The following is a 19,662-nucleotide window of genomic DNA, read 5'->3' as shown; positions in this document are numbered from 1 at the left end:
TTTGATTTTTGCATACTCAACATGGGATTGCTTATCTTGCTTGTAAGTTGTCCTAAATTTTACTCTATAGGCTTCAGGAACAAGCTCATAGGCCTTAAGAATCAAGCTCTTAACTACATCATAATTATCACATTGATCCTGAGGCAAAGATGCATAAGTTACTTGAGCTTTACCGGTGAGAACAGTTTGAAGGAGTATTGGCCAATACTTTTTGGGCCAATTAAAACCTGTAGCTACCCTCTCAAACAACTGAAAATACTTTGTTAAATCAGATTCATTAAAAGGAGGGACAAGTTTAACATTTTTAGCCACATCAAAATCATCAGAGCAAGATGATCCAGCTCCACCTTGTTTCATGCGATACTCATGGTCTGCCTGAATCCTAGCTAGTTCAATTTGTGCCTGAGCCTGTATCTGTGCCTCCTGAATCCGAGCCTGAGATTCAGCCTCCTTAGCATTTGCTTGAAATTCAACCTCCTGAATACGAGCCTGAGACTCCGCCTCCTTAGCCTGAGACTCCGTCTCCTTAGCCTGAGACTCCGCCTCCTTAGCCTTAGACTCAGCCTCCTTAGCACGTGCTCGAAATTCAGCCTCCTTAGCATGAGACTCCGCCTCCTTAGCCTGAGCCTCCTGCAGGGCTAGCTGTAACTTAGCTAATTCAATCTGCGTTTGCTCATTTGGAGGAGTTACATTAAACAAGCTTTCATTAATCATGTCAACAATTTGATCTTTAGAATGATGAGAGCGAACAGCAATTCCCAATTGTTGAGCAACAAGCTTAAGTTCATTCTTTGTTCTGTTTTCTACATCACACACTGTTTGCACATTTGACAAAAAATCTTTGGCTTCATCAAGTGTAGTAATAGTAGACATCATGAATAAGTAACAGTCACAAAATATCAAGCAATATCCTTATGATAATATCCTGAATATCCTGATATGAGGTCGCCAAATTTATGTTACGGAACAGCGAAAGATAATGTACACTTTAAGTGAGAATACTAAAAATCACTACTGTCCCGTAAAGTTCCAGGTTCAAAACAAAAGAGTTAGGTAAAATTACAAGTTAAAGTTTAATGCTCAAACTAACAACAAAACATTCAGGACTCATAAGGATAATGTAATGGCAAAAAACACAGGTTAAATATATGGTTAACTGCAATAGCCTCTATTAACACGAAATTAGCAAGAGTAAATTTATCTAAGTCAGCCCTGATAAAATGAAAATACACTGGGTAATGCTCAGTTAATGCAAGATAATTTATTACAGATACAAACCATTATTAACAATGACATCCAAACCTTACATTAATTACAAAACCTTAGTAGGCCTAAAAATTAACACCTTATGCTACACAGTACAAGAAAAATGTAATAACACTTATACTCAAATTACACAGCTGCTAGATGGTTGGAGACTTCCTGAGCACTCACAACTGTACAGGGGAGGACAGAGATGTGAACAAAATGAGGAGCAGATCTAAGTGGCAATAATGCAGAGACTGAGCTCATTATATAGGGGCCGGCAGTGCTTGATACAACTTGTAAGAAGGACGCGCAAATGAAGCCATGGGGACAAAGAGCTGAAAATCCCGCTCTGAACAACAGAAAGGACGACTTACTCTACTATAACGGTAGAAGGGGGGGACTGAGGCAGAACACGCTCGTGATCAAACATGCAGCATACTGTGCGTTAAAATTACACAAAGGATGATGAAATCATAGGCTATGTAACAATATATATATATATATATATATATATATATATATATATATATATATATATATATATATATATATATATATATATATATATATATATATATATATATATATATATATATATATATATATATGTTTCACCAATAATTGATACAGCATAGCCAACCTCACTGCCCTGGTAGTAGATCTCTCACCTCAACCCCTCCCTTCCTGACCCATTGTCATGCTCACTCCCAGACCCTCCACATGTTCCTCCCCACCTTTCCTTACCCATAGTCCTCCTCATTCCCAGACCCTCCACCTCCTTCTCCCCACCCTTCCTCATCCATCGCTCTCTTCACGTCCACATCCACCTCTTTCTCCCAACCGTTCCTCACCAATCCCTCACCCTCCTCACTCCCACCTCCCGCTTCCCCTCATAGAGCACTAACTGTGGTATGCAACTTTAACTCTCTCAATTGCTTCAGATTCACAGATAACAGGTTTATGTGTCTCAGGTTGACAAGGTGGGGAGAGGGGCATCACGGAATAAATTTTGTAATCATGCAAGGTTGCTGGGAAGCTGATAACCCTATGCCATATCCCTTGAAAACTGGTAAAGGTTGTTTGGTTCACGATGATAGTCGAACAAAATAAATCACTACCGATACCCGTGTGTCTCATATGCATGAACGCACCACTATTAGGATGCCTATGTTGTATTATTATGGTTATGAATATCTACCATGTGTATGACGTTAATCATTATCAATATTATACATTTACTTGCATGATATTGATTGCAGACCAGTTAGAACTGCATATTGACAAATCATCACTGGGTATTTGCCTGAACAGCTGACTGAATTTCGGTCAAGTTCACAGCTACCAATGTTACCAGATAAAACACCAACATGTTGGTGGACTGGGTGGCCTCGAGTCATCTGCTCGCAACTGTACAGTTGCCTGCATATGTTCTCTTCCTCTTCCTTTCCATTTGTAGCTCATAACATAATATCAATTACAGTAACTAAAGGTAACAGTTGCATGTAACTGTGAGAATAACCAAACGGATCCTCTGACAACATGCAACATTACCGAGGCTAAAACTATGATGCATGAATTACTAAAGATCAGGAGGAGGAACGAAAGCTTTGTGGAGGACTGTTCAAAATACAACGTAAAGGATGAAGTGCCAGAAAGGCCTCAAAGCCGACGATAAAACAGACCTTCTTCGGGAGTCAAGTATGGAGTAGTGTTGATACAAACGATAGTGTGAAGTGGCAACACCGTATACAGTAGGCTACTCTCTCTCTCTCTCTCTCTCTCTCTTTATATATTTATTTATTGAAAGAGGTACCGGACATAGGATGTGAGTGAGTTGTGGATGCTTTCTTTTGGGGCATTTATAATTTATTTAGCTTAATGCCTCTATGTAGTGATGTGGCCGGTAACGTGTCTTTGACGTGGTATCAGTGTGTTTGGAAAATGTTTCTAGAGATACGTACAGGTCTTTATGGATTGTCCTCAGTTCTCAGTACAGTGTTTGGGGTGATCCAATAAGTATGGCCAATTTACTTTCAGAGAGAGAGAGAGAGAGAGAGAGAGAGAGAGAGCGGTGGCTCAGTCGGTAGAGAGGTGGCCTTAAGTCCTACTAGACCCAGGTTCAAATCCCCGCTGGGGCAGAGAACAGTTTAAGGTTTTGAATGTCATAAAATCAGACTTTGCTGATCTACCAGAAGACCCGCCGACATGTCGTAAAAATACTCCCGCTAATGTCAGTACACCAGTCCTGTATGAGAACGCCCTAGCATGTACTGTATTTAAAATGGACGGTGGGTGTTAGCGCCGAAGTGGTGACATGTAGAGGTGTATGGTATGTAGTAGGACTACTGGGCCTTGGGAGCAGGCTGTGAAGCCTATGCCCAGAGTCGGACACACACACACACACACACACACACACAAAGCAAAGCTAGGTATAGGGACAGTTCAGATGTGTATTTAGAGGCGATTTGCAAATGTGAAGTGCATGAAGAATGAAAAAATTAACAGAAAGAGTTCATAGCAGCAAATTCTGCAGTAGGACGAGAAGTCCAAGAGGTCATGATGAGATGGAGCAGGTTAAAAGGAATTCTTGAGGTAGTGCAGCGTGCGATGTCAGGAGGATGGAGTGGTGATGAATTGTGACTGAGCACCTTCGAAACGTTCTTTGTACATTCACTCAGTAGGAACTCTGTGTGGACAGAGTGGTTGCTATTCTGCTTCACCGCTGTTAGGAAGGGGGAGGAAATGTGATTAGTTGGTGGTTGTGCTGGTGGCTGCTGTCTGAGGTCTGTATTCACGTAGGGTTTGGGGGAATTTTTGTCGCTTCAGCCCCAGCGAACTACGTAGCCCAGATCACACCAACATTCTTTAATATGCACATTTATTTCTTTGTAATATGAAAATGGTTTTGTATAAGTATCATAGACGTGAATATTAACTATCCACTTTAAGAAATACGTTAGTAAGGGAGAGACGCAATGAAGCCTGCTAAGCTGAGGAGAATATGGGTCTGAGTGATGGCGATGGTTGGAATATTGATGAAGGGTGGGTGTCCGGAGGGTAAGTCTGAGTGATACGTCCATCTTCTGGAGGAGCTGGTGGTGTAATGGTCATCCGGCCTGAAGCTGAAAAAAAAAAAAAAAAAAAAAAGCTTCCCGTGCCGGTAAAGCTCTTGGACAAAGTGCGTTTTCCTCTTGTCCCTGTTCATCCAGTAGTAAATTTGCTGGGAACATGAATGTATGTACATCTGGCTATTGAATGTTGTATTCTAGAAGAGTGTCGTTTTGCTCTTCCCTGAGAGCCTTAACGCACTAGACCACCGGGCGTCTATTTAGTTATTTAGGTCAGGAAATTAAATGGTTTTCTAGGCTATTGAAAAAAAAAAAAAAAAAAAGGGTTATGTCGGTGTAAAGTCACTAACAGTTAACATTACCTCCGGTAAGTGGATGGCGACCGCCAGCCACAACTGTGAAGAAATACTCGTATATAGAGTACGTGACGGCCTTAATAACCAGGGGCTTCGGCCCCAATGGTTGATAGGCCGGGAAAAAAAAAAAAAAAAAAAAAACTTCTTACTGGCTAATGCTCATAATCTGTAATTACATTGAAGCTATAGTACTTGTTTTGAGTCAAACACTTCAGTGTTACTTTAAAGTGTTACCTTTTTAAAATCTTACAGCTTTTAAAACTTAAAAGAAAAGAAACACGATTTTTACGTCAATAATTTTTTTTATGCCACATCCATCCATTATATTTTATTTTTATTTATTTATTTATTTATTTGCTCGTTGAGGAGCAAAAGAGCTGAGGGCTGCCTTGGTCAGTCCTGATATTTCAGACGAGGGTGCCCAGCTTCACTCGTCCATGAGTTGCATTACGTGAGCAATAAAACCCCAGCCACCCGTTGGGTATAAATCATTACAGGCTCAGTCTAGTTCGAGCGCTTAAGCTCGATAAACCACAAGGAACCATTTGGCTAAATGGCTACCACCCAACGTAGAATATGATTTCTTAGTTTATAGGAAACCATTTGGCTTGTCACTCTGTGTAAGGTTACCCAAAAGCAGAGCTACACTTAGTGATTGGACAGTGGCGCCCCTTTATGTTATATTAAAGCAAAAAAAAAAAAAAAAATGAAAACTAGCTCCCTTATGCCGAAGTTCGCTCAGCTAAGCGCCCTGTCGGCAAAAATTTCAGTAAGTCAGACGGTTGTTGGCCAAATGTCTGTTTAACCAATCTTCCATCCGCAGAATATCCGTCGGCGAAAAACCCGTCTGCGAAATGACCCAGAGCCGTATCACTGCCATCAGCTGCCTCTTTCATGATAGGAGTTATCTTGACAAATCGGAGTGTCGCAGGCTCAACCGTGCATGTGTTTTTCAAAAATTTGTATCTGTTTCTGTGATGCATCTGTTTCTCAGTCATTTTCGTTATTGGTCTAGTATTTCTTTACCATATGAATCATCTCTCTCTCTCTCTCTCTCTCTCTCTCTCTCTCTCTCTCTCTCTCTCTCTCTCTCTCTCTCTCTCTCTCTCTCTCTCTCTCTCTCTCTCTCTCTCTCTCTCTTTCTCTCTCTCTCTCTCTCTCTCTCTCTCTCTCTCTCGTCTACCGAGGGAAGGCACTCTGTAGATCTCATTGTTATGGAATTGATGCCGTCTGCCCGCGTGTCTATATTTGTGTGTGGCGGATAACAGAGTGGTTTATTGCATCACTTCGCTATCACCTCAACCAATCTCCTAGCCTGCCCCTACCCTTATCCTCATAGCCTGGCATTCCCTATTCCTTTAGCCTGTTGTGCTGTATCCCTTTTCCCTATCCTGCCCTGTCCTCACCTACCCTTTTTTACCGTCTCACCAGCTAAAGCCATATCACAATATTCCTGTTCTCTATGACACCTAACATTCATACACAGCTTTGTAATCACGTCCTCCCCTCTTCTCATTTTCTTCACGTCTTCTCTGCCTTACCCTTCTCATGACCTTTATATATACACGTCATTTTATCTTGTCGTGAGCCATGTACCCTTCCTGCCGTACTCTTTTTCAGTCTTTCGTTTTTTCTGCCCCTTTTCTCAGTTCAGGTTATGATACCCTTCCCGCAATGCCCACTCTCTGTCCATATTTTTTCTGTCGCATTTCCCATCTCTCGGCTGCCTCAGTATGTCCTTATCTGATTTATTCCCGCCTTTTCTGTGTTTCTGATTTTTCTGTCCCAATCTTCCTTGGCTACTTTGTATTTTTCTGCCAAACCAACTCAAATGTGCCTTTCTCCTTCCTTTCCTTCTTTCTTCCTTACCATTCCTGTACTCTGTTTAATTTTCTGTTGCCGTACCTGTATGAATTTCGGTTTTACTTGTTTTCATAGCCTGCGTTGATTAGTTCGCCTCTCTGACCATACTGGTGTTGCTAGCACTCTTTTCTGTTTTCTGTTTCAGCAAGTTACTCTGTATTCACTGTACGCTCGAAAGCAATCATCGGCACCTCTCCCAGTAGACTAAACAGTGCATCAGTGAGCGCTCCCATCCACTCTTTGGTGTAACAAGCTCGAAACGATGGTGCGAGTGAGGATGAGTTCGCAGTGAGATGATGGGAAAGTCAGTGGAAGATAATACACATCTTTGACCCATGACTTATATGTGGTGGAGGGGATACCGATTATTGATTTCGTCTGTACATAAACACGTCCATCTTCTCCCTTCAGTCCTCATCCTATCTTTTAACTTTTTGCTAGCTGTTTTAAATCACTTCTTTACTTAATCACTCCTCTCACCCCCTCCCTTCCTCATCAGTCACCTCCCGGCCCAACCTCTAACGTCCTCTCTTCAACCCATTCCTCTCTCCACCACCGCCACTATTTAATTGCCATTCTCCCCCAGAAGCAACAGTCGCAGGCAAACACAAACACGACCTACCATGTATTTAAATTAGTTTGAATTATTTGCGAGTAGACATCAACCACGAAAATGCATTGCTACTCCGACACTCCATTTATTTTGATCAGGTATCGTTCTTTTATTCGGTGCATATTTTTATTATTTACCTGGTGCTAATGCTGAGTTTGGGGATTTGCGAGATATTCTAGGGTCGTTAGAGTCTGCTCCAGGATACTCTAAGCGAGGTAAAATTGCCCAGGGATATTTTGCTTACCTTACACCGACGATGCACCGCAATTTTCTTCTCGTTGAAGTTTTTTTTTACCCATTTAAAATTTTTTCCTTCGTCCTGACAAGCTATTTTTTCGTGTTCTCCTGCCAACAGTCTATATTCGGGATACTGGGCGGTACATGGAGGCTCTATAAGGTGGTGTTTTTATCTCTGCCAGGGAGCCACAAGTCAGCCAGGCCAGTGCAGTAACTGTCATTTGGCGAGACGCATGTTGTGTGAGGACGTGGTTATGCGGAGATGCAATTTAGGAGATCGGTTCTGGTTGTACCCTGGTGTGGTGTAGAGGTGGGGAATGCTTGAGTGGGTCGTGGTGGTGGTGGGGAGGCGGGAAGGGTGATTTGGTGGTGGTGGTGGTGGTGTTGGCGACGGGGAAGGGGCGGTTTGGTTGTGATTATGGTGGTGAGGCTTCGGTAGTGACGGTGGTGGTGGTGGTGGTGGTGGCTTGGTAATGATGGTGATGACTTAGTAGTGGTGATGGTGATGATGGGGAGGGAAAGGCTGTTTGGTGTGATGATGACGATGGCAGGGTGGGATGGTTTGGTTGTGATGCTGGTGATGGTAGTTGTGATGATGGTGGTGCGTTGCTAGCGGTGATGGTGGTGGTCGTGATGAGTTGGCGGTCATGGTTTGATAATGGTGGTGGAGATATGGTAGCAAAGGTAGTTATGGTGCTTTGAATGGTGACTGGGGGCTAGAAATGGTTGTGGTGGTTAAGATTTGATATGGGCGTTGGTGGAGATGATACCAGTTACGGTTGCAGTGATGGTGGTGGTGGTTGTGCTGGTGGTGATGGTGGCAGCAGTTGTGGTTATGACAGAGATTTAGTGATAGTAATCGTGGTAGTGTTGGTGCTGGTAATAGTGGCGGTGGTAGTGGTAGTAGTAATAGTGTTGTCAGTAACTGGTTGTGGGAGTAGTAGTGGTATAACTGTGGTAGTGGTGGCAATAATTGTGATAGTGTTGGTAGTACTAATAGTGGTGGTGGCAGTGACTGAAATAGTAGTGATTGTGGTGGTACTGACTGCGGTAGTGGTGGTAATGGTAACTGTGGTAGTGGCAGAAATACCAGAGATTTAACCTCGCCTTATTCTGGCCCATATTCCATAGAAGACTTCGTAGTCCCTCTTCCTCAGCGAATTATTTTGCGTAATTGCACCTCCACATTTTTCGTTACACTACTTGCGTCGTTTTAATACTGACATAATTTGCATAACACAAGGATAAAGAGCTAAGAAAAAGATCTTAAGAAATCTCCAGTCACTTAAAACACACTTCTCCCCACCATGTAATCTGTACCTGGGGGAGTCCACATTACCTCAGTCAGTATACAGTCCAAAGGTTAATTGAAATATCCTACTCTCTCTCTCTCTCTCTCTCTCTCTCTCTCTCTCTCTCTCTCTCTCTCTCTCTCTCTCTCTCTCTCTCTCTATCTATCTATCTATCTATCTATCTATCTATCTATCTCTCTCTCTCTCATAAAATACTCTGTACATATACGTTCTTATTTTTCTTGTATGTTTGTGAGTGTATATAAGCTGGTAAAGGGTAAACTGTGTACTCAGATGGCAGTATAAAAAGTATTCTCCATAATACAGTAAGAAAGTAATGAGTTGTCCTTGTATCTGGAAATGCAACCTGTCAGAGAGAGAGAGAGAGAGAGAGAGAGAGAGAGAGAGAGAGAGAGAGAGAGAGGCTGGGAAGGTTGTGGGGTAGTGTGAAGGATTGGCTAATAGTAAGAGGGTGTCCAGACCTCTGAAAGGAATGCTATGTACTGAAGGATTACACGCAGCGTTGTCTCGTGCCAGCTCTACTTAGACGAAAGAACACGAGTTCAGGACTGGGACCTTAGGTATGGAAACAGCTTTGCACTCGGGGATATTTGATTTCGAAGAGAGGTTTTGGAGTGAACAGTTTCGCTTCCAAGAAGCACTTACCATTATAATATCTATCTATCTATTGCCAGACGCCTCAATCCCGTTTGGGGTGACCACAAACAAATCGCCTCCAAGTCTCCCTGTCCCCCTCCATTTCACTGCCCTGCTTCCAACCCACACCCCCCTCTCTCATATACCTCTCCACCCCATCCCTCCATCTCATCCTCGGCCTCCCCCTCCCTCTTCCCCCCTCCACCTCACTCACATACACTCTCTTCGTCAGTCTTTCACCCTCCATCCTCTCCACATGGCCAAACCACCTCAGTGTGTTCCTCATAACGCTTCCTATCTCATCCACATCCACACCACAACGCTCCTTTATATCCTCATTCGTCAGCCTGTCTTTCCATGTGACTCCACAGGCTCCTCTTAAATAACTCATTTCCACTGCTCTCACTCTTGACTTGTGTCCTTCCAACAATGTCCAAGCTTCACTTCCATACGTTAGAGTTGGTATCTCAATACTGCCATGTAGTAACTTTTTCACTTCCATGCTCACTTCCCTGTTTCTTATCACTGCTTTCAAAGAACCAGCAACCTTTCTTCCCTGCTGTACACTTTCAAGCACTTCACCCTCCAAACCTCCATCCTTACTCATCACACTACCCAAGTACTTAAACGTACTCATATTTTCCAATTCCTCACCATCCAACCTCGCTGTACATTCACTGACTCCACCTCTCTCAAAGACCATCACTTTACTCTTCCCTACATTCACCTTTAGATTCCGTTTCTTACACACTCTCCCAAACTCATCCACCAAGCCTTGCAGCTCCCCTTCGTCTTCACTCAACAACACAGTATCATCTGCAAACAACAGTACAGGGAGTTTCCAAACACTATCCTCTCTCACCAGGGCCACTCCAACATCCACTACCCTACCTTGTACCTCTTTTATTACCCCATCCATGTACAGATTGAACAACCATGGAAAATGACACATCCCTGTTTCAACCCAACTTTCAAAGAGAAAAATTCACTTAGTTCACCATCCACACGCACTGAAGCCTTCGCACCATCGTACATACTCTTCACAGCATTCAACAACTTCCCATCTACTCCATATATTCTTAAAATTTTCCACAATCCTTGTCTATCCACCCTGTCATATGCTTTCTCCAAATCCATGAAAGCCGCATACAACTTCTTTCCCATCTTTAGTAACTTTTCCACTAAAGATCTAAGAATGAATATCTGATCTACACAACCTCTTCCCTTCCTAAAGCCTCCCTGTTCTTCTCCAACTAATTTCTCTGTGCTTTCTCTAACTCTGTCAATAAATATCCTACCATACACTTTTCCTATTATACTAAGAAGACTAATGCCCCTATGATTACCACACACTTCTTTTTCCCTTTTTCCTTTGTACAAGGGAATAATTATACCTGACTTCCAATCCTCCGGGACTCTACCTTCCTCCCAGGCCAATCTGCACATCTTCCACATCCATTCTACTACTATCTCTCCCCCATGCTTCAGCATTTCATCACACACTCCATCAATTCCTGGGGCTTTCTCCGATTTAACTTTCTTCATTGCTTCCACAACTTCTATCCTACTGATTTCTTCCTGTCTTCTCACCTCCCTCCTTCTCCCAGTCATTACTCAGCCACTTATACTCGCATTACTTCCATCCTCTATGTTCAACAATTCCTTAAAGTGTTCTGTCCATTTGCTCACTTTTTCTCCCTTCTCCCCTAATAATCTACCATTTTTATCTTTCACTCCCCTGCTAACTTCACTTCCACCCTGTCTTACTCTTTTCACCTCTTTCCAGAACATTTTCTTACAGTCCCTCCACTTTACACTCAAATTCCTTCCAAATTCCTCATCCACTCTCTTCTTACTCTCTCTTACTAATCTTTTCACCTCTCTATTTCTTTCTACATATAACTCTCTCTTCTGCCTCTCAACTTCTTCCACGCCCCTATTTCTCATCCATTCATTGTATGCTTTCTTCTTTTGTGCCACAGCCTGTTTCACCTCTTCAGTCCACCACGCTGTTCCTTGCACCCCCCTCCGTCTTCTCTTCCTTCCACACACCACATCACATGCTGCACATATTTCTTTTGTAAATATCCTACACACACCTTCCACGTCTCCCATCTGCTCCAATTCATATTTGCCCAATCGTTCCTCCACTTCTCTCTTATATTCTGCCTTTTTCTCATCCTCTTGTAACCTTTCCACTCTCCTTGCAACTACTCCTTCCTCTCGTCTTTCCCTTCTTCTATTCCTCCATCTTACTTGAATTTTAATTCTGGCCACCACCAAGTAGTGGTCAGAAAATCCACTCCCCCAGCCTCTATAAGCTCTTGCATCCATTACACAGCTTCGCATTCTTTCATCCACACACACATAATCAATCATTGCCTTCCTTTCATTCAGTTCACCACCCACCCTTCTCATCACTCGCCATGTATACCTGTAGATCATTTTATGCCTGAAGAGGGTATTGGCTATCACCAACCCCCTCCCAGCACAAATGTCCACTAACGCACTCCCATTCTCATCTATCTCAGCAGGCGCACCCCACTCACCAACTATTCCATCCATCTTCACATTCCCAACTTTACCATTCATATCACCGATCAAAAACACTCTCTCATTCCTTCCAAACTTTTCCATGCACACTTCTACATTTGTCCAGAACTCTTCTCTCACTCTTCTAGCACGATCTTGCCTTGGCGCAATACACACACAATCGCCCACATTTGTATTCCAACTCTCAACTTTACCCACACAATCCTTGACCCAACTGATCCATACTGTCTTATGCTCTTCTTCCATCTTTTACTCACAACTATACATACTCTTTCCTTTGCCCTCTCATTCTCACCTACTCCTGCACATATACCCCATCCATACTCCTATTCTCTCACACTTTCTCCTCTCCATTTTGTTTCAGTTATTCCACATACATCCACTTTCGCACCCCCAAGCACCTGGACAATCTCTCTCTCTTTCACCTCATCATTCGCTCCTCTTACATTCCATGTACCCATTACCAAGTCCTTTGTCCGGTCCTGGGTCGTCATCGTTTGGTCAGTCCTTGTCCGAGGCTTCTTGTTTGTTTTTTTAGTTAGTTGTTTTCCGGGGAGGGGCACTAACCCTCCGCCAAGCCTTTTAGTCGCCTTTTACGACAAGCAGGGATACTGGGGGAGTATTCTTGAAACCCCCCCTACCCCCAGGGGGTAGGGGGGTTTTTAATATGATATTTAATACTGAGCTCTTCTCTTAGAAACAGAACTGTACAATAAATGTGGCTTTGCAGTCAAGAGGTAAAGCGTAGAGCGGTAGCTGAGTGGTAGCTCTGGTGACTGCAAAACCGCCGGCCCATTAGCACCGGGGTTAGAATCCTGCTTAGGGCAGCTGGCGTCACTCGACTCAGGTGTTCATCCACCCTTTGTGGGTTGGTAGGGAAAATGAGTACCCATGGTAACACCAAGGGGAGATAACTGTCGTAACTTGGATGATGCTGTGGGCTTGTGTCACATGATATTTGCTGAAACCCTCCACAGCCTCAAAGGTCTAAGTTAGCCGTTACTAAGCGTCTCATAGCGTCTGCCCCCACCATTATCCATCGAAGAGTAGAGCTTCGTGGTGAAGAAGACTGTCTGATTTAAACTTGTTTTGCGATTTTGTACAAATTTCTATGTCAAAGGATAAAACTTTGCCAACAAAAATGAAGATTTTCGTTACTGTCGTTACCGGGAAATCATAATGCGAGGCCAAATTGTTGGCCATCCATTAGGCCAATTAGAAACACTCTCATATCCATACACAAATACCAACAATGCATTCTCTTGCAGTGTTGTTACCATCTTTTACATGGGGAAACACGTGCTAGAGAAGGAAGTTGCCCCTGGTGGCACGTATATATTTCATTTATACCATCGTCCCTCAACTCCCTCCCTATATCCCGATGGCATAATGTTGGGCAGCAGGATAAGGGCATATTGGCATATTTAGCTTGTGGTCCACTGGGTTCACGTTCGGACGAGCCTGGCGCTACTACAACTTGGAGAATCTAAAAGCAGCCTAGGTCCAGTAATCACTAATGCGAATAATAACACCGGTCCGTTAATTCATAAAACCCTTATGATGCACGACTTTCTGGGTTCGGAGAAGTAATTAATGCTGAAACGTGATTGTGTGGTCAGTGTGGTTTCTAGCGGTCACTGCAATGTGGTAAGAAGGCATTGTTGTGGTAGCGAGTTTTTTTTATTAAGTAGTTTTAATAGAGATGGGACAGTAATGCAGGAAGGCTTGTAGTGTGGGTGTGGGGTTATTGTAACGCAGTAAGTAGAGAGGTGAAATGTGGTTGATGTGACAGTAAAGTAGTGGCGAGAGTGCTATGGTAGGGAGATCGCTGCTTTAATGATGCTCTGTCGTGAAACTAATGTGGAGATGAAATGAGTGGATATGAAACTAGTGTGGAGGTGAGGTGAAGCTAGTGTGCCAATAAAACTAGCGTGGTGATGAAACTTTTGTGGTGAAAGTATTGTGATGATTCGTGCAACCACCTCGCTGCCAACCACAAGAGCATAATGGAAAGCGTAGCAGCCTGGGGGGACGGCACTACTTGGGTGTTCTTTGCTCCCAGGCCAGTATTTTTATCTCGTTCTTGCCTTCATCTCCCTCCAGCCATCACGATCTACCATAGTCACCTTCCACACCATGACGCTCTCCTCTCCTCTCTTTAATCACCAGTCTCCCCCCCCCCCCACCCACACACACACATGACAGCTGTACCCCACCTAATTCACTAGCTGTGCGGAGTTAAAGAAAGCACGGAGCCGCTTTAGCACAACCAAGATCTGAGAAGTTGATTTGCAAAGAATTAGTTTGATGGGGCACATGAGTTCAAATATTTCAACATAAGGAGGGACCAAATCGGTATCAAATGTCATATTATCACTGGATCTAGAGAAGGCACAAAATGCGTGTTTAGACAATAGTTAAAAAGGAAGAAGGAATTAATTGCAGCTTTTCCTCTCTCTCTCTCTCTCTCTCTCTCTCTCTCTCTCTCTCTCTCTCTCTCTCTCTCTCTCTCTCTCTCTCTCTCTCTCTCTCATTTCGTCCTCCTCGGCTTTTTCTTCTTGCACCTCTTCAATCGTCACAGTACCTCTCCTTTGCCTTATGTTACCTCTAAACTAAATGTACTTTCTCAGCATTCCTTCCCTACCCATCCCTCTTCTTACCAAATACTCAATATCTTAGTCCTCTCCCTTGGTCAGCATTCGCGTTGGTTAAGGAAGCTCCCTAGCACCTTTTCCTTACCGGTTTATTTTTAGATATGAGTGATTAATACCGTTCTGTATAATACTTACGCAGAGTATGGCGATATTTATATAGCATGGGAAAAGGTTAATAAGGCGCGACAAGTAAAATAAATCGGTTTGGAAGAGGCGTTAGGGAGCTTTCTTACTTGGCGAGACCACTTACCTTAGGCACATTAAGATTACATTCATCTACCCCACTAGTCTACCTTTTATTTAACCTTCTCAGTCTCATGATGTGTTTTACAGATTTATTTTAGCTTCCTTCACACGAGATTATTTACATTTTGAGAGGCTTTTTTTAGTCAACGGGTAAATTTAGGCTGTGTCTCGGAAGTTATCTCCAGAGCTGGATAAAGTAGTCTGTGGAGAGCTAATAGTAAAGGAAAATGCGCCAGGGGTGAAAGGGTTAAAACATTCTTTCACTGTTCTAGGAGTTTTTTGATTATTCAGATATATTTTTCTCGTTAGAGTTTCGTCTCTCATTGTTTTGGATTTTAGTTGTGTGTGTGTGTGTGTGTGTGTGTGTGTGTGTGTGTGTGTGTGTGTGTGTGTGTGTGTGTGTGAAAGAGAGAGAGAGAGTCACCGTAATACCCACCCTGTGAAATATAGCTTGACAATTGTCCACGATAATAAGGCTATTGTTATAATATATAGCATTATAGCAGAGGATTCCTTAGTTTATGACATTGGTTTGGGAAATATACGAGTATGGTCAAGTTCTCAAACAGAGAGAGAGAGAGAGAGAGAGAGAGAGAGAGGTGGAGGGAAAGACGAGAAATGAAAAGTTAAAATGTGTCTGTACTGCAATGTTAGGAAAATGTTATAGAGCAAAATCTTATACAGATATTTGATTGTCCCTTTACAGAATGGAGGAAGCAGCTATGCCCTCGAAAATAATAGAAAGGGAATGTATGGAGTGGAAGAGAGCGTGGGAAAAAATTCGGGGAGAGCTGGAAAACTTGCTTAGGGTAATCATATACTGAGAGAGAGAGAGAGATAGAGAGAGAGAGAGAGGCGGGGAGCAAGGATGGAGTGACTGGAATCAAGGTAATAACACTGTATATTACGTCGTTCAAGACAGGTAGGAGAGTGGCTTGGACCAACAAATAATAGCGTCCAAAATTATGGGAGAGAACTCAATCCCATTCTAACGTGATTATAGTAATTATCATCACTGTTATCATTCAGCCTCCACCCAAGTCATTTTTAGGCATCGTATCAGGCGGTGTAACGAAGGTGCAGCTGTCCGGTTAAGAATTATGTTTAAAAAAATTGTGGATGCGAAAATAGTGTGAGAGAAGGTTCACAAGGACGAGTTTCGTATATACTGTACGGTACCCTTGTTTTTAATGCTGTGTCAGATTTCAGTATAGCTTCTGTTTTTACGGTGGTTTTTTTTTTTTTTTTCATTATTGTGTTTTCATATTCGTATTTATTTCTCTCTAGTCTTGAGGTATAATTTAAAATGTTTGGTTTTATGGTAAAGCAAAGAATGTTCAATTTCGTATTATTTAGAAATGGAATGTTCAGTGTGTGTGTGTGTGTGTGTGTGTGCGAGACAGGACGCAGACAGGCTCGTAATGTTCTGTCTCCTGTTGCTATTTTCTTCACATTTTTCCATATTTATAAATTGTATATAGCACACACAATTCGCCTGGTAGCAGGTTCCAAGAGTCAATTCTTCTCACTGGAAAAAAAAAAAAAAAAAAAAAGTACTTTCATACATCTGCTGCTTTCAACAATATTCTCCAGGTTTTGCTTTGCCTTCTGTGTACAAGCATTATTTTTTCCTTCCTTTCTATTTCCTTCCTGTTACTCACTGAAACAACACTATCATATTTCCTCTTTTCTTCTTCCTTCCAATGCCAGTAAATTCAGTCTTTTCAGCCTGTCTTCACAACCTGAATACCTTTAAGGAAGTTATTCATCTTGTGGCTGCTATTTGTACTTTTTCGATTTTGTCTGTGTATTTTCATGTGAGTCTTCAGTACAGCTACAGCATATTCGTGTTGGCCTAATAAATGATGTGATGATATTCCTTACCCTATCCTTATGTGTAGGCTATAATTGCGAAAGTGCTGTATTGACCAGTAGTGTACGAACATTGCTTACATTTTCTCCTATATGGTTCAAGGCCTTTTACTTTACGAATTATGTGTACCACTTTTTCTTGGTTTAGATTCCAATTTTCTTTTTCCACTCTGTTGTAAAAGCCTAACAGACTGGGGACTCACAAGTGCCTTCACTTTCAGCACTAGCGGGTGCTTTATCTGCCGGGGACATGGCAGTCAAAACACATCCTTAGAGGGCATCAATCTGTACTAAACTCGTTATTTTAGCTCATGGATCCCCAGTGGTTGCTTTTGCTATATTTCGTTAAACAAGGTTATGAGGTTATGGAGATTTGATACAAGCATACATACATTATATTCATGCATGTATACATATGTACATACGTAAATAGATAGATAGATGGATAGATAGATAGACAGATAGTCAGACAGTCAATATACTGGACTCAAACAGACTTGGAAAATCTGCAGAGTGCTTTCCTGGAATATTTAAATGAAACCCCTAAAGCTATGCTTGGTGTTGCCCAGGTGTCTACTACTGTTCATCCTATTTACGGAGACGAGATGAATCCGCCCACTTATTTTTCCTTAACCAATCACTGGCTTTGTGTACTTCAGCAAAAAGGTCTAAAGTTATTTTAGAGAGTTTTGATTGCAAAGGCTGATCAGCTTCGCTTTATTCTGTTTTTTATTGAGCATCGTTATTATTTATATCCGCTGTCTTATTAAATGAACTGAAAAAGGATCGGAAGTACTTGCTTAGAGTCGAAATGAATAGTATTTTGCTTGCTATTATCGCTTAGGCCTCCTGGCGATGATAATAATAATAATAATATTAATAATAATAAGAGGCGTAAGCAATATTAGTTTAAGTAATGTGAGCAAAATGAAGGGAGACGAAGGTTTGGAAAGGTATAGGAGGTGCATGGACATGGGTTATCTGTTCAATTATTTTGCTTGTCTGTTGCCTGCCGCCACACTGTTTGAGAAGTGCCGTTGACAAATTATCCTCCAGGCATCTCTAGCTCTATTTATCAAGTCCACGTGTCAATAGGAAAAATATGAAAGTTCAGGAAGTAAAGTACTTGGCGAAGGACTGACCTGAATAAATGAAATATATATAGAGTTACACATGACAGTGGTTTCACCCCCTCTTTTTTAAAACTTTGCATCGCTCATTACAGATGCTGTTCTGCAGGCATGATGAAGCATGTTTTTGTATGGACTGTCTGTTTTCCAGGAGGACTCGAGAATTTTGAATGCTTTACTTTAGGGTGATTCGGTACATTACCAACTTTACTGAGCGATGTTGATAGTCATTATCTGTCATCTGACTTTTGCCTCTTGCTGTTCTTTGTATGATTCATGTCACCCAGTGTGTTAGTAGGAAAAATGGTGATAATGATGATCATGATGAAAAGGAGGAGGAGGAGGATTATTATGATCATGAAGATGATCATAATTATCTTCCTTCTACTCCACCCCATCGTTAACCATCTCTTTACTGTCAAAATTCCTAGTCGTTTAATATGTATATGACGTACGGTTCTGAGACCTGGAAACTAACAAAATCGATGATAAATCAACTAATCATTTTTCAAAGAGCAATGAAAAGGTCAGTGTTGGGAATATTTTTAAGAGACCGGAAAAGATTAACTTGGGTGAGAGAGCAGATTAAAGTCAAAGACATTATAGAAGTTATAAAAGAACAGAAATGGAGATGGGCAGGTCATGTAGCAAAAATAAGGGATAGCCGATGGAGCAAGAGGCTGATTGACTGACTTCAAGAGATTGTAAGCATTGCAGAAAAAGGCCAGAATGGAGGTGGAGAGATGAGATAGAAAAGTTTGCAGGCAAAACATGGCAGAGATTAGCTTAGTCAAGGAATTCGTAGAGAAAGTTGGGGAAGGCCTTTGTTCAGCAGTTGACTTGCAATGGCTGATGATGATGATGATGATGATGATTATATACGTGTGTGTGTGTGTGTGTGTGTGTGTGTGTGTGTGTGGTAGGTGGGGGCACTCACCATCCACTCACTCGATGTAGTGCCGTTTTGGGTGTCTGCCCTTTCCTCTTGTCCTTCCTTCCGCTTCTGTCGTTCTTTCCTTCATTCTTTCCACATCCTTCCGCCCACGGCTGACTTTACACTTCCCCTTCTGTCTTTCTTTCCTTCATTTTTTCCTCTTCCTTCTGCCTGTGGGTGACTCTACACCGAGGGACAAGCCAAATGTTTTCCTATACACCAGGAAACCATTTACTACTCTGGGTGGTAAACACATAACCAGATTGTGGCGCCTAGGGGTTTATTTTTTTTTTTTTTAATGCGAGGAAGAAGGAACCAAAGGCTGAAGCAGCAAAACGTTCCTTCTAAGAAAAAAAATACAAGAGAGCCAAATTCAAGATCCATTCATTTCGAGATGGCTGAACTCACTGCATTTGAAAGATTGGAGATCATAGGAAGTAGGAAATACAGACACAAGGAGACAGTTCTAGAGTTAATCTGTTGAGTAAAAGAAGGTCTGGGAGTAACAGTTAACTCTTGCATTAGAGAGTTGGACAGAAAAGGGATGAGAGTTTGTTGCTAGACGGGTGCTACGTCGTAGAGGTGGAGGGATGCAAGCAGACAGTTCAGAGGAGCAATGACCATGGAAGTAACGATAGAAAAGAGATAAAGATGCAACAGTGCGGCGACGAGACAGAGATTGAAGGGAGCCAGTAAGAGGAGATTTAAAGAGACGAAAAGCCGTTGACTGAACCCTATTGAGAAGAGCTGATTGTGGGGAGCCTCCCCGCACAGGAGAGTTATACTCTGCACAGGGGCGAACAAAACCAGTGTATAAAGTCAACAACTGTGAAAGGGTAAAGAAGCTACGGAGTTTGCTTAACACACCCAACCTCTTGGAAGCAGATTTTACAGGAAATGTAATATGATCTTTCCAAGATAAATCCCGAGTGAATGAAA

General features: G+C 42.3%; 1 protein-coding gene across 1 annotated transcript in view; it reads left to right on the top strand.

Annotated features, from left to right (window-relative positions):
• Nucleotides 1-19,662, top strand: part of LOC145413681 (metalloprotease TIKI1-like) — a 198,186-nt gene that overhangs the window by 60,234 nt on the left and 118,290 nt on the right. The gene's annotated exons all lie outside the window — the stretch shown is intronic.

Source organism: Coenobita brevimanus, chromosome 97 (genome assembly GCF_032717465.1).
Source record: "Coenobita brevimanus isolate Jiangsu-jjx chromosome 97, ASM3271746v2, whole genome shotgun sequence".
Taxonomy (NCBI): Eukaryota; Metazoa; Arthropoda; class Malacostraca; order Decapoda; family Coenobitidae; genus Coenobita; species Coenobita brevimanus.
The sequence above is the reverse complement of the archived record's forward strand: the minus strand, read 5'-3'. Positions and strand labels throughout refer to the sequence as shown.